The following is a 13,931-nucleotide window of genomic DNA, read 5'->3' as shown; positions in this document are numbered from 1 at the left end:
ACAGGACCAAATCTGCACCTCCCAGGCGACCCCGTGCCCACGGGCCTCGAAGACCCCGTGCGCACGGGCTACTCAGAGAGTTTGCGCTGGATCACCCCGTGCGCACGGGCCTGTACCGTGCCCACGGGACACCCGTGCGCACGGGCCCAACTTACCCCGTGCGCACGGGCCCTACAGGATGGACGACTGTGAAGGCTGTTTGGGCCTCCTCTTCACACACTTCGACCCCAAGACTATATATTCCGTACCTAGACCATTTGTTAGGGTAAGCAAAGCAGTTGATACACATTTGTGAGCTTTCCTCCATGGATCCACTACACTAGGAGATCAAGACCTCCTCTTGGAGTGACCGAACATCAAGAACTTACCCCGTGCGCACGGGCTCATCAGGATGGGCGGCTGTGATCCCCAATCCGATCCCCTCTTCACCCACTTCCACCCCAAGACTATATATTCCATACCTAGACCATTTCTTAGGGGAAGCAAAGTAGTTGATACACATTTGTGAGCTTTTCTCCATGGATCCACTCCACTTGGAGATGAAGACCTCCTCTTGGAGTGACCAAACATCAAGACCTCCTTCTTGGGGTAGGATCCCAATCATAGGATCATCAAGCCCTCATCTCCTTCATAGGATTTGGGATGAACTTTACCATGTATCTTATTTCCCTTTGTTGTTCATGTACCTTGTGGATCTTATGTGTTTGATTGTCTAGTGGATGTGTGATTTGACTTGTTCTTGAGTGCTCCTCTTGTTTTCCCTCCTTTGTTCATCTTGTTCTTGGGGATTCCACCTCCAATTCGTGAAAGATCTTCTCTATAGGGTTCCACCCTACATCACCTACATTGTGTATTTGATGAAATAATGTGGGTGACATGAGTTCCCTATGTTTTGCCGAAATGTCGATTGAATTCCTTTTCGACGAATTTCGGGCAAACTCAATATGTCCTATGTTTAGGGAAGGTCATGCCGAATTTTTGTATGAATTTGATCCATGCATGCATATATACATGGTTATAATATTTGCTCCGCGCAGGTGATCATGAATGTCAATCGAAGGATGGTGGAAAGATACTTGCAATCCGCTGTGGATGACATGTATGAAAAAAGACTGAAGGATGTTTTATGTCCGTGTCGAAAATGCAAAGGAATAGTCAGGCTCGACCCCTTTGAGGGTGGTACATTCAAGGCGCACCTACTCATGCATGGTTTCATGCATGGCCATACTCGGTGTATAAGTGAAGATGATGATGATGATGAGGACGTCGACAGGGCAGGAAATAACGACATGGGACCACCAAACGAAGAGATGAGTGATTATGTGCCCGAAGAGGAAGACGGCCTCCGAAAAGTCGATGGAGAAGAGGCAGTTCAAGGCAGAGAAGACGCGGACACGCCGCCGTCTTCATCGCTACTAAGTTCAGCCATGCGGGACCCGCATGTTCGAGACGTACTACGCAAGAAGACGACTAGCGATAGAGCTGCTTCTAGAGAGGATGCCAAACTGGCGCAACTGGAGGTAGGCTCGATGACTCCTTTGTATGATGGTTGCAATCCTGAGGTGACCCGCTTGAGTTTCACACTAGAACTTCTAAAGACAAGGCAAAAAACAAATGGATAGATGCAAGACTGGATGAGCTTCTGAAGTATCTAAGGAAGGTTCTTCCCGCGGGAAGCCTTTGTCCTACTAGTGTCGAGGAGGCAAAGAAATTCGTGTGTCCTCTTGATCTGCCACACATTAGATATCACACATGCATCAGTGATTGCATCATATACCGGAACGAGCACGCGGAAAAAACCATCTGTCCAAAGTGCAATGATTCACGATATAAAAAGGTCGGAAAGAAAGCTCCATAGAAAGTTGTATGGTACATTCCGATCACTCCGCGTCTACAGCGGTATTTCATCGATCCTAAGGTAGCGAAGCTTATGCGCTGGCACGCGGAGAGGGTGAAGCCAGATGATGGAGATGAGCCGAAGCCGAGATACCTCGCAGATGCTAGCCAACGGAGATGACCCAAGGAACATCGTGCTTGACGCTAGTAGTGATGGCATGAATCCATTTGGCAACCAGAACGCCAATCATAGCACATGGCCCGTGTTTGTATGGATGTACAACCTCCCCCCTGGTTGTGCATGAAGGAAAAATAGATACACATGGCTATGCTTATTCAAGGGCCGAGACAACAGGGAAATGATATAAATTTGTATCTCGGGTTAGTGAAAGAGGAGCTACATACCTTATGGAAAACGCCGGCCAAGACATGGGATGCAAGCAAAGGAGAGTATTTCTACATGAGAGCCGCGCTGATCACAATGGTGCAGGACTAACTCGGTTATGGCTATCTCTCCAGCCACGTGTGCCACGGATATTGCGGATGCACGAGGTGCATGGATGATACAACTTCTCTACAGCTATCGAAAGATGGAGGGTCTTCGAAAATCATGTACATGGGGCATCAAAGATGGCTCGAGAAGGATGACTCGTGGAGAAAGCGTGGAGATCTATTCACTGGTAAGGCTGAGCATCGAGGTCCTCCACGTAAGCGTAGCGGAGCAGAAATATATGAGTTATTGAAGAACTGGGAAGAGTGCCCCTCACCAGGAAAGGCGAAGAAAAAGGCGTCGGAGCCCCTTCTGAAGGTATGGAAGATGAGATCTGTTTTCTGGGACTTGGAATACTGGCCTATACTCGACACACCTCATAGCCTTGATCAAATGCATATCACAAAATAATCCTTGAGAGTTTGCTTGGAACATTGATGAACATGCCGGAGAGGACCAAGGATGGGCCGAAGGCAAGAAAAGACTAGGAATTTTGGTATATCAGGAAAGATCTCCAAATGCATGGTAAAAGGTCGTCAGAGGAGACCGAGACGGAGACGGAGACGGAAGATAGGGGCAAAAACGTAAACAAGAAAGAAGAATAATATTTCCCCCCCTCTTGCTTCACCTTAGATCTGAAGGAGGTCGATCAATTGTTCTAGTGCCTTGCCAGAATCAAAGTTAGTTCCGTATACTGTGGGAAGATAAGCAGATATCTGGACACTAAGAAAAAAAGGTTCAGTGGGATGAAGTCTCACGACTGTCATGTGATGATGACACAGTTACTCCCGGTTGCACTTAGAGAGATTATGGACACACATGTGCGTGAGACGCTTACTGACATAGCCACTTTTTTATGATATCTCTCAAAAGTCGATTAGTGTGAAGCAACTCCATAGGATACATGAAGAGATCATTATCATACTGAATGAGCTAGAGATGTACTTCCCGCCCGCATTCTTTGATATCATGGTGCATCTGTGTGTCCACATCTTGGAAGACATCATCGACCTAGGGCCGGCATTCCTGCATAGCATGATGCCATTCGAGAGGATGAAAGGGGTCATCAAAGTATTCATTCGTAACATGTCCCGCCAGATGGAAGCATAACTGAGGGAGTCCTGGATTAGGGGGTGTCCGGATAGCCGGACTACCATCATCAGCCGAACTATCATCGGCCGGACTATCATCATCGACCGGACTCCAAGACTATGAAGATACAAGATTGAAGACTTCGTCCCGTGTCCGGATGGGACTTTCCTTGGCGTGGAAGGCAAGCTTGGCGATACGGATGCGTAGATCTCCTACCATTGTAACCGACTCTATGTAACCCTAGCCCTCTCCGGTGTCTATATAAACCGGATGGCTCTAGTCCGTAGGACACAACAACAACAACCATTACAATCATACCATAGGCTAGCTTCTAGGGTTTAGCCTCCTTGATCTCGTGGTAGATCCACTCTTGTAAACATCCACAATATCAATATCAATCAAGCAGGACGTAGGGTTTTACCTCCATCAAGAGGGCCCGAACTTGGGTAAAACATCGTGTCCCTTGTCTCCTGTTACCATCCGCCTAGACGCACAGTTCAGGACCCCCTACCCGAGATCCGCCGGTTTTGACACGGACATTGGTGCTTTCATTGAGAGTTCCTCTGTGTCGTCACCGATAGGCTTGATGGCCTCTTCAATCGACAATGACGCAGTCCTGGGTGAGACTTTTCTCCCTGGACAGATCTTCGTATTCGGCGGCTTCGCACTGCGGGCCAACTCACTTGGCCATTTGGAGCAGATCGAAAGCTACGCCCCTGGCCGTCAGGTCAGGTTTGGAAGCCTAAACTTCACGGCCGATATCCGCGGGGACTTGATCTTCGATGGATCTGAGCCACAGCCGAGTGTGCCACGCTGTCACGATGGGCACGACCTAACTCTGCCGCCGGAAAGCACCTTGGAGGCCGCACACGAATCCTCTCCGACCCATAGTCCGGAGCCGATCGCTCAGATCGAGGACGGATGGCTAGACACTGCCTCGGGAGCTGTAACTTCTACGGTGATGGAGCCGAACACTTACCTTGTCCCGCATCAATCCCATGACTCCGAGGTGCCGGACTCTCTGCCGGACTCCAAACCTCCTGCGCCCCTGCAGTCGAATCCGATTGGGCGCCGATCATGAAATTCACCGCTGCGGACATCTTTCAGCACTCACCCTTCGGCGATATCTTAAATTCGCTGAAGCATCTCTCGCTATCCGGAGAGCCCTGGCCGGACTACGGCCAGGATGGTTGGGATGCGGACGACGAAGAAATTCAGAGCCCACCCACCACCCACTTCGTAGCCACCGTCGACGATCTAACCGAGTACTCGACTACGACTCCGAAGACATCGACGGTATGGACGATGATGCCGGAGACTATCAAGAACCAGTGCCTATAGGACACTGGAAGACCACCTCGTCATACGACATATACATGGTGGACACCCCAAAAGATGGGGACGGCGAAGAAGCAACAGACGCCGATTCCTTAAAGAAACAGCCCAAGCGCCGACGTCAGCGGCGCCGCTCTAAATCCCGCCACTGCAAGAATGGAGATTCCAGCACAGGAGATAATAACACCTCAGAAAGTGCCGAAGACAACCCCCTCCAGCACGATCCAGCGCAGGAGGAGGCAGAAGCAAGCCCTCACGAGAGGGCGAGGATGATAATTACCTACCTCCCTCCGGAGACGAGGCAAGCCTCGACGACGACAAATTCGTCGTGCCTGAGGATCCTGTACAACAAGAGCGTTTCAGACGCAGGCTAATGGCCACGGCAAACAACCTAAAGAAAAAGCAGCAACAGCTTCAAGCTGATCAAGACCTACTGGCCGACAGATGGACCGAGGTCCTCGCGGCCGAAGAGTATGAACTCGAACGCCCCTCCAAAAGTTACCCAAGACGCAAGTTGCTCCCCCGACTAGAGGAGGAAGCGTACAAACCTGCATCACCAGTGCACAATACGGCAGACCGACCACCTCGTGGCCGCGACAGAGAGGCGTGCAAGCCCTCCACCAAAACCGTACCCTAGCATCGCTCAAAAAGCATGAAGCCACGGGGGAACACGCCGGACTGGCGGGATCTATTGGAGGACAAGGCAAGACAATCCAGATCTATCTATGGATCAGGCGGGCGCCCCAAGACCCACGACGAATACCGTCGCGCCGGATACAACTACTCCGGCCGGGCCGAACACAGCAGAGAACGCTCTCTCGAGCTACGTCGCGATATTGCTCAATACAGAGGCGCCGCGCACCCACTATGCTTCACTGACGAAGTAATGGATCATCAAATCCCTGAAGGGTTTAAACCCGTTAATATCGAATCCTACGATGGCACAACAGACCCCGCGGTTTGGATTGAGGATTATCTCCTCCATATACATATGGCCCGCGGCGACGATCTTCACGCCATCAAATATCTCCCGCTCAAGCTTAAAGGACCAGCTCGGCATTGGCTTAACAGCCTGCCCGTAGAGTCAATTGGAAGCTGGGAAGACCTGGAAGCCGCATTCCTCGACAACTTCCAGGGCGCGTATGTGCGACCACCGGACGCAGATGACCTAAGCCACATAATCCAGCAGCCAGACGAATCGGCCAGGCAATTCTGGACACGGTTCTTAACAAGGAAAAATCAAATCGTCGACTGTCCGGATGCAGAGGCCCTCGCTGCCTTCAAACATAACATCCGCGACGAGTGGCTGGCCCGACACCTAGGACAGGAAAAGCCGAAATCCATGGCAGCCCTCACATCACTCATGACCCGCTTTTGTGCGGGAGAGGATAGCTGGCTAGCTCGCAGCAACAACCTCAGCAAAAACGCTAGCAGTCCGGATACCAAGGACCGCAATGGCAGGTCGCGTCGAAACAAAAACAAACGCTGCATTAACGGCGATAGCAATGAGGATACGGCAGTCAACGCCGGATTCCGAGGCTCCAAGTCCGGTCAACGGAAGAAGCCATTCAAAAGAACCACTCCGGGCCCGTCCAATTTGGACTGAATACTCGACCGCTCCTGTCAAATACATGGAACCCCCGAAAAGCCAGCTAACCACACCAACAGAGATTGTTGGGTATTCAAGCAGGGAGGCAAATTAATCGCCGAATACAATGACAAGGGGCTACACAGCGATGACGAGGAAGAGACCCGGCCGCCGAACAACAGAGGACAAAAGGGATTCTCCCCTCAAGTTTGGATGGTAAACATGATATACGCAACGCATATACCCAAGAGGGAGCGGACGCGTGCACTAAGGGACGTATACGCGATGGAGCCAGTCGCCCCAAAATTCAACCCATGGTCCTCTTGCCCGATCACTTTCGATCGAAGAGACCATCCGGCCAGTATCCGCCATGGCGGATTCGCCGCATTGGTTTTAGACCCAATCGTCAATGGATTTCACCTCACGAGAGTCCTGATGGACGGCGGCAGTAGCCTGAACCTGCTTTATCAGGACATAGTGTGCAAGATGGGCATAGACCCTTCAAGGATTAAACCTACAAAGACAACCTTCAAGGCATCATACCAGGTGTCGAGGCCAGTTGTACAGGCTCAGTCACACTGGAAGTGGTCTTCGGATCCCCGGATAATTTCCGAAGCGAGGAGTTAATCTTCGACATAGTCCCGTTCCGCAGTGGCTATCACGCTCTGCTCGGACGAACCGCGTTCGCAAAATTCAATGTGGTGCCGCATTATGCATACCTTAAGCTCAAGATGCCAGCCCCTCGTGGAGTCATCACGGTCAATGGAAACACGGAACGCTCCCTCCAAATGGAGGAACATACAGCGGCTCTCACGGCAGAAGTACAGAGCAGCCTTTTAAGGCAATTTTTGAGTCCCGCCGTTAAACGACTGGACACAGCCAAACGCGCCCGGAGCAACATCAACCAAGACCACCTGGCACGTTCCGAGCACGCGTAGCAATGCGGCCTCAACCCCAGCCCTTGCACAATTGCAAGACAAACTCTCCGCGTACATAATTACGCCCTGGAGATACCATGGGCATAGGGGGAGAGGCACAACCACAACAGACCCAGAGTGCGGTTCGACCACACCAGGGGCTCCCAAGTGTGTCGCTCTTTTTATCTTTTATTTCTCTCTTTTTTATACAGAACTCTGTCCGGCAGCGAACCTACCGAACTCATGATGCAACAACCAGGGAGGGACAAAGGCCGCGACGAATACTCAGGTGGTCTCCATTACGGGCATTAAATTTGTTAAATACACCATTCCACGGCCTACCCCTGGAGGGACACGCCTTTAATTCGTCCAATCCCTTGCTTTCCGCACTATTTGTATCATTCCGCACTTATAGCAGCTCTTCTCGAATAAAATGCAGCACTTTTTGCCGATAATTGCATTACCTTATATATATATGTTCATTTACGACATGTTGCATCCGTACATTTTGGTACGGCCAAATACACCAGGGGCTTATGTTCCCCGCATTATGGTGTGATAAAGTCCGAACACTTTCACAAGTGTGGCACCCCGAACTTATAGCATTATATGAATCGGCTCCAAATCATGTCTTGGGTCAATAGTTGGGTTTTCCCGGCTCCCATGTTTGGCACCTTACGTTCCATTCTATCGGCTAAGGTAGCACTGGGAGAACCACTGCGATTGCGCCCCGGTTGAGCCGGGTTAATGCCTCAGTGGAGAAAGCTAAAACTGACTGTCATGATAAGGCGAGAGACTGGTCGCTGTTCGAGAGGTCCTTTCGGGTCCTTAAAGACCTACGCTGCTTCGAGCGAAGTTCCGGATAATGTCCGACGAGGGTGTGGATAGCGCCCCTAATTCGGTCTTCCAAATACTAGGGGCTTCGCCGAAATTTAAAATTATAGAATTCTATGGCTAAGTGAGAGTGTTCAAGCACTATAAGTCCGGTTGCCTTGTTCGTTGTGTTGAGCGCCTCCCTAGATGGACCCAAAAATGGGAACAAGAGTGCTCAAGTTTATCCCGAATACCCCAGCACTCGTGGCATGGGGGCTGAAGCCCACGACTTGCCATCTCTCAGATTTAATAAACGGTCGCACAGAAGGTAATATTTTAAATTAACAAGCGTTGCTTAGCGCAAATGAACAAAGTTTTCAGCGCGCAGGATAACACATTGCGAATTTACTCAATAATTACATCCCTGGGGCACTCATCCGCAATCTTGCGGGCACCCTTCAGGACAGTCTTATAGTACATTTCGGGCGTACGATATTCCTTGCCCGCTGGTGGCGCGTTAGTGATTAGCTTCTCCGCATCCAGCTTGCCCCAACGCACCTTCGCGCGGGCAAGGGCCCGACGAGCACCTTCAATACAGGCGGAGCGCTTGATAACCTCCACCCAGGGGCACGCATCCACCAACCGTCGCACGAGGCCGAAATAGCTCCCAGGCATGGCCTCTCCAGGCCACAGCCGGACTATGAGGCCCTTCATGGCCTGCTCGGCCACCTTGTGGAGCTCGACCAGCTACTTCAGCTGGTCGCTAGGGGGCACCGGATGGCCGGCCTCAGCATACTGAGACCAGAAGACCTTCTCCGTTGAGATCCCCTCCTCGGCTCGGTAGAATGCGGCGGCATCAGACACGCTGCGAGGCAGAGCTCCGAATTCGGGTAAGTAACACGTAATTTACATTCACATGCTTGCTTTGCATGAAAAATGCCTTACCCGCAGCTATCTTCCTCACCAACTCAATATCCTGAAGGGACTTATGGGCATCGGCCTTGGCAGTCTTGGCACTTTCGAGAGCCAAGGCAAGCTCAGACTCTCGAGTCTTTGAGTCACGCTCCAAACTCTAATGCTTTTCCATGAGAGCCTGGAGCTCTTGCCGAACCATCGCCACCTGCGCCTCCTGCTTTTCTCGCTCTGCCCATTCCGCGGGCGCATTGCGTTTGGCCGCAGACACGGCCTCCTTCAGGGTCGCCACCTCGTTCGTGGCCCCTGCAGTACCCATGTTATCCTTGTTATTTTTTGTTGCAACCTAAATCCTTTTCTGTAAGGTACAAGTTCAAAGTGGTGTTACTCACCTTCTTTGTCCTGGAGCTGCTTCTTGGCGCGGCCGAGCTCTTGCTCGGACCGCTCAAGCTCCTGCTTCAAAGCACCGACCTCCGCAGTCAGTGCGGCAGAGGTCAGCAGCGCAGCCTGCAATCCATATTGACATAATTTTTAACAACCCTGCGTATATCTTTTTTTTTCAGATCCTCAGTCCGGCTTTTCTTTCCGAACACCGAACCGAGCATCAGGGGCTACTATCTATGCGGTATTACATTGCATATTTTTTAACTTCTTACCTCAAAGCCTGATAGAAGGCTACTGCAGGCTTCGGTCAGCCTGCTCTTGGCAAGCTGTACCTTCTGAATCACCACACTCATAATAGTGCGGTGTTCTTCCTCGATGGAAGCGCTCTGAAGCGCCTCCAACAAATTGCCCGGCGCCTCCGGTTGGACGGAAGCCGCCGGCGTCATGGTCTTGCCCTTCGTGCGAAGGGGCCGCCGGCCGGACTCCGGAACCACTGCGGGTTCTGATATGGAGTCTGGCGCAAGGTCCGGGAGGACGCCTTGTGGCGCCTCCGGAGCCTCCCCCTGATGGGTCCCTTCTTGGGATCCCACCTAGGCGTCCTCGGTGTCGCGAGGGGTGGAGGCGGTCGGGATGGAATCTACATCCGACGGAGCTAACGACCCGCTCGATGAAGCGGGGAGATCATCATTGGCCGGACTACAGGTAGCATGCGGCATCAGAATGACACTATGTGACACAGAAAAAGAAATTATAAATCACTCAGGAATCCGGATACTTATGATCTCGCTGGAGGCCTGGCCCTTGAAGGCCATTCTTCCTCACCAACGTTGATGTTGGCGGAGCTGTCCGGGGGAATAGTCCTTCCCCTCTTGGACCCTTTGGCCTCCCCTGTTGGGGAAGCCTTCCTCTTCCTCTCTCCCTCCTCTGGGAGAGAGTCCTCTTTCTCCTCCTCGTTTTAAGGGGAGGAGTCCGCCCCGGAGTCGTCGGACACCTGAAAACGGGAACTCTTTCGAGCACCCGTGGCCTCCTTCTTGGCCTTCTTCTCCGGCACCACGTGCGGTGCCAGAACCAGCAGCCTCGCTAGATGGGCGTCTACTAGGTTTTCTGGCATGGGAGCCGGGCAGATAATCTGCTCTGCCTTCCTCATCCAGTCCTGTCAAAGGAAAAGGGGAAATTAAAACCCGCATAGAGTCAAACTATGAAAAGCAAGTGTCCCGTAAAGGGGTAGAATCACTTACCTCGTCGGCTTGGCGCTGCGAGCGAAATCCGCGATCTTCAGTCGCGGATGCGGGGCTTCGGCACCCTTAAACAACACCCTCCAGGCGCCTTCGTACGTTGTGTCGAAGAGCCCGCTCAACGCCTGGTGCTGTTCCGGATTGAACTCCCACAGATGGAATGCCCGCTCTTGGCATGGGAGAATCCGGCGGACGAGCATGACTTGGACCATGTTAACCAGCCTGAGCTTCTTCACCAGCTTCTGGATACAGGCTTGGAGTCCCGTCAGCTCCTCCGAACTACCCCACAGCAAGCCCTTCTCTTTCCAGGAGGTGAGCTGCGTGGGGATACCAGATCTGAACTCGGGGGCCGCCGCCCACTTAGGGTCGCGCGGCTCGGTGATATAGAACCACCCCGATTGCCACCCCTTGGCAGATTCCACGAAGGCCCCTTCGAACCAAAGGACATTGGGCATCTTGCCCAACATGGCACCTCCGCACTCCGCTTGAGTGCCCTTCACTACCTTCGGCTTGACATTGAAGGTCTTGAGCCACAAGCCGAAGTGGGGCTGGATGCAGAGGAAGGCCTCGCACACGACGATAAACGCCAAGATGTTGAGGATGAAGTTCGGCGCCAGATCATGGAAATCCAGGCCGTAGTAGAACATGAGCCCCCGGACAAAGGGGTGAAGTGGAAAACCCAGTCCGCGGAGGAAGTGGGGAGGAAAAACGACCCTCTCATGGGGCCTGGGGGTGGGGATGAGCTGCCCCTCGTCGGGCAGCCGGTGCGCGATGTTGCCGGAAAGGTAGCCGGCGCTGCGTAGTCTTTCGATGTGCTCCTCCGTAACGGAGGAGGTCATCCACTTGCCTCCCGCTTCGGACATAACTGGGGAAGGTTGAGACGAGATGTGCGGGCTTGGGCGCTGGAGCTCGAGTGCGCGGAGATGGATAAGCAAAGGAGGAAGAAGGCGTAGGTGAACAGGTGAATCCTTATCCCTTATATGGGCGGGCGACGCGTCCCCCACCGGCCTGGTAAAACTCGCTTATCCCCCAAGCGTCACCATCAATGGCGCGGTTGGGTTACCCACGTCCGTATTGATGAGAATCCCGGATTAAGGGGGAACACGATCTCTGCTTCGACAAGACGTGCCAAGGAAACCGCTTCGCTAAATGCGCTGAGGTGGTAGAGTAAAAAATGATTCAAGTAATGGCTTGGTAGTGGTGTGACGTCATGCCGCAAAAAACGTCAGCAGATTGAACTTGTGTATATATTATTCTCTCTACGGTGGAATGTGGAATTTATTTTGCAGAGCCGGACACTATCCTGGTGTTCACAATCTTCTATCATTCGGAGGAGGAACCCGCCTTGCAATGCCAAGCAATATACGCGCCGGACTTATCGTCATTGAAGCCTGGTTTAGGGGCTACTAAGGGAGTCCTGGATTAGGGGGTGTTCCGATAGCTGGACTACCATCATCAGCCTAACTATCATCGGCCGGACTATCATCATCGACCAGACTCCAAGACTATGAAGATACAAGATTGAAGACTTCGTCCCGTGTCCGGATGGGACTTTCCTTGGCATGGAAGGCAAGCTTGGCGATACGGATACATAGATCTCCTACCATTGTAACCGACTCTATGTAACCCTAGCCCTCTCCGGTGTCTATATAAACCGGATGGCTCTAGTCCGTAGGACACAACAACAACAACCATTACAATCATACCATAGGCTAGCTTCTAGGGTTTAGCCTCCTTGATCTCGTGGTAGATCCACTCTTGTAAACATCCACAATATCAATATCAATCAAGCAGGACGTAGGGTTTTACCTCCATCAAGAGGGCCCGAACCTAGGTAAAACATCGTGTCCCTTGTCTCCTGTTACCATCCGCGTAGACGCACAGTTCGGGACCCCCTACCCGAGATCCGCCGGTTTTGACACCGACAATAACCTAGGGATATCTGACCAAAGAGTGCATCTCTTTCCGTGATAGTTATCTAGTAGGTACCAGAGACCCTGTTGTGGGTTTTCCCGTCAACAAGCACTTTGGAAGGCTCGAAGGCGAAGGTCACACCAATGGTCATAGGGATGTGAATGTGTTACGCTCGGGTCGACAAAACGACCTTGACAGGGCAAACTCAGTAGTGCTACAACACCTAGATGTGCTAGAAGATTTCGTGACACTACACAAAGAGACCATCGCAAAGAAGTACCTTGACCATGGGGTGCACAGGACGGACGCTGAAGTTATTAGAGAGCACAACCCCACTTTCGTGCGTTGGTTCAAAGAGCGAGTTCTGGCTAATCCCTCGGAAGAGGGTTTTCCAAACGGAACGCTCATATACGCCTTAGCACATGGCCCCTCGACCAACCTCGCGACTTATCAAGCATACGATATCAAGAGATACACGTTCTACACAGAGGAGAAAGATATAAACAGTGATGACTAAAACTCAAGGGTAACGATGGAAGCCATGGCCGGGATTGTAATTGAAAGATATTACGGAAGGGTCAAAGAGATATGGGAGATCAACTACTCTGGATAACATAGGGCGACAATGTTCTGTGTCAGATGGGCTAAGAATGTACAGAGAGAAAACCGACATTTCACTACCATGTGTATACTCGACTCCGATAGCGGTACCGTTAACGCCATCGCCGAAAATGAGCCATGGGTACACGCTAAACACGTGACACAATGTTTCTTCACAACTGATCAGATCAATCCCAGCCGTGTTGTCATGAGGATAAGCAAAAGGAGCATCGCCGGAATGGATGGAGTCGCCAACGACGAAGACTATGACCAGTACGGTGATCCGATGAGGGAAGATGATGCTGATGACGATGAAACATACCTCAAAAGAAAAATGAAGACTACATTACCTACAAAAGATCGTAATCCCTGGAGAAGGAAAACTCACGAACATGGGCTCAATTATTCGATAACGAACAAAAGAGGGAAGAAGATAAGTCTGAAGCGTCGTCGTCGCCCAAGCTGACAAACTAAGCCATAAAGTTTGTGTGTGTCTAGCTATTTTGTATACCGCCGATAGCGGTCAAATGATGTAATATATATTATACTAATTATTATCCGGAGGGTAACAGTGGTATTGCTCCAACGACGGACCAAATTAAAGGAAGGAAAGTGCAAAAGAAAGATAAGAAAAAGAAAAGTGCAAATGAAAGAAAAAGAAAAAGAAAAAGAAAAAGAAAAAGAAAGGAAGTTTTTCAAAATGAAATGAAAGAAAAATAAAAAGGAACTAATAAGTTGTGGAAAATGAAATGCAAGAAAAATAAAAAAAGAAAGGAAGGAAGTTAGTGGCATATAAGAAAGAAAAAGAAAATGAA

The sequence above is a fragment of the Triticum dicoccoides genome, chromosome 4B (genome assembly GCF_002162155.2).
Source record: "Triticum dicoccoides isolate Atlit2015 ecotype Zavitan chromosome 4B, WEW_v2.0, whole genome shotgun sequence".
Lineage (NCBI taxonomy): Eukaryota > Viridiplantae > Streptophyta > Magnoliopsida > Poales > Poaceae > Triticum > Triticum dicoccoides.
The sequence above is the reverse complement of the archived record's forward strand: the minus strand, read 5'-3'. Positions refer to the sequence as shown.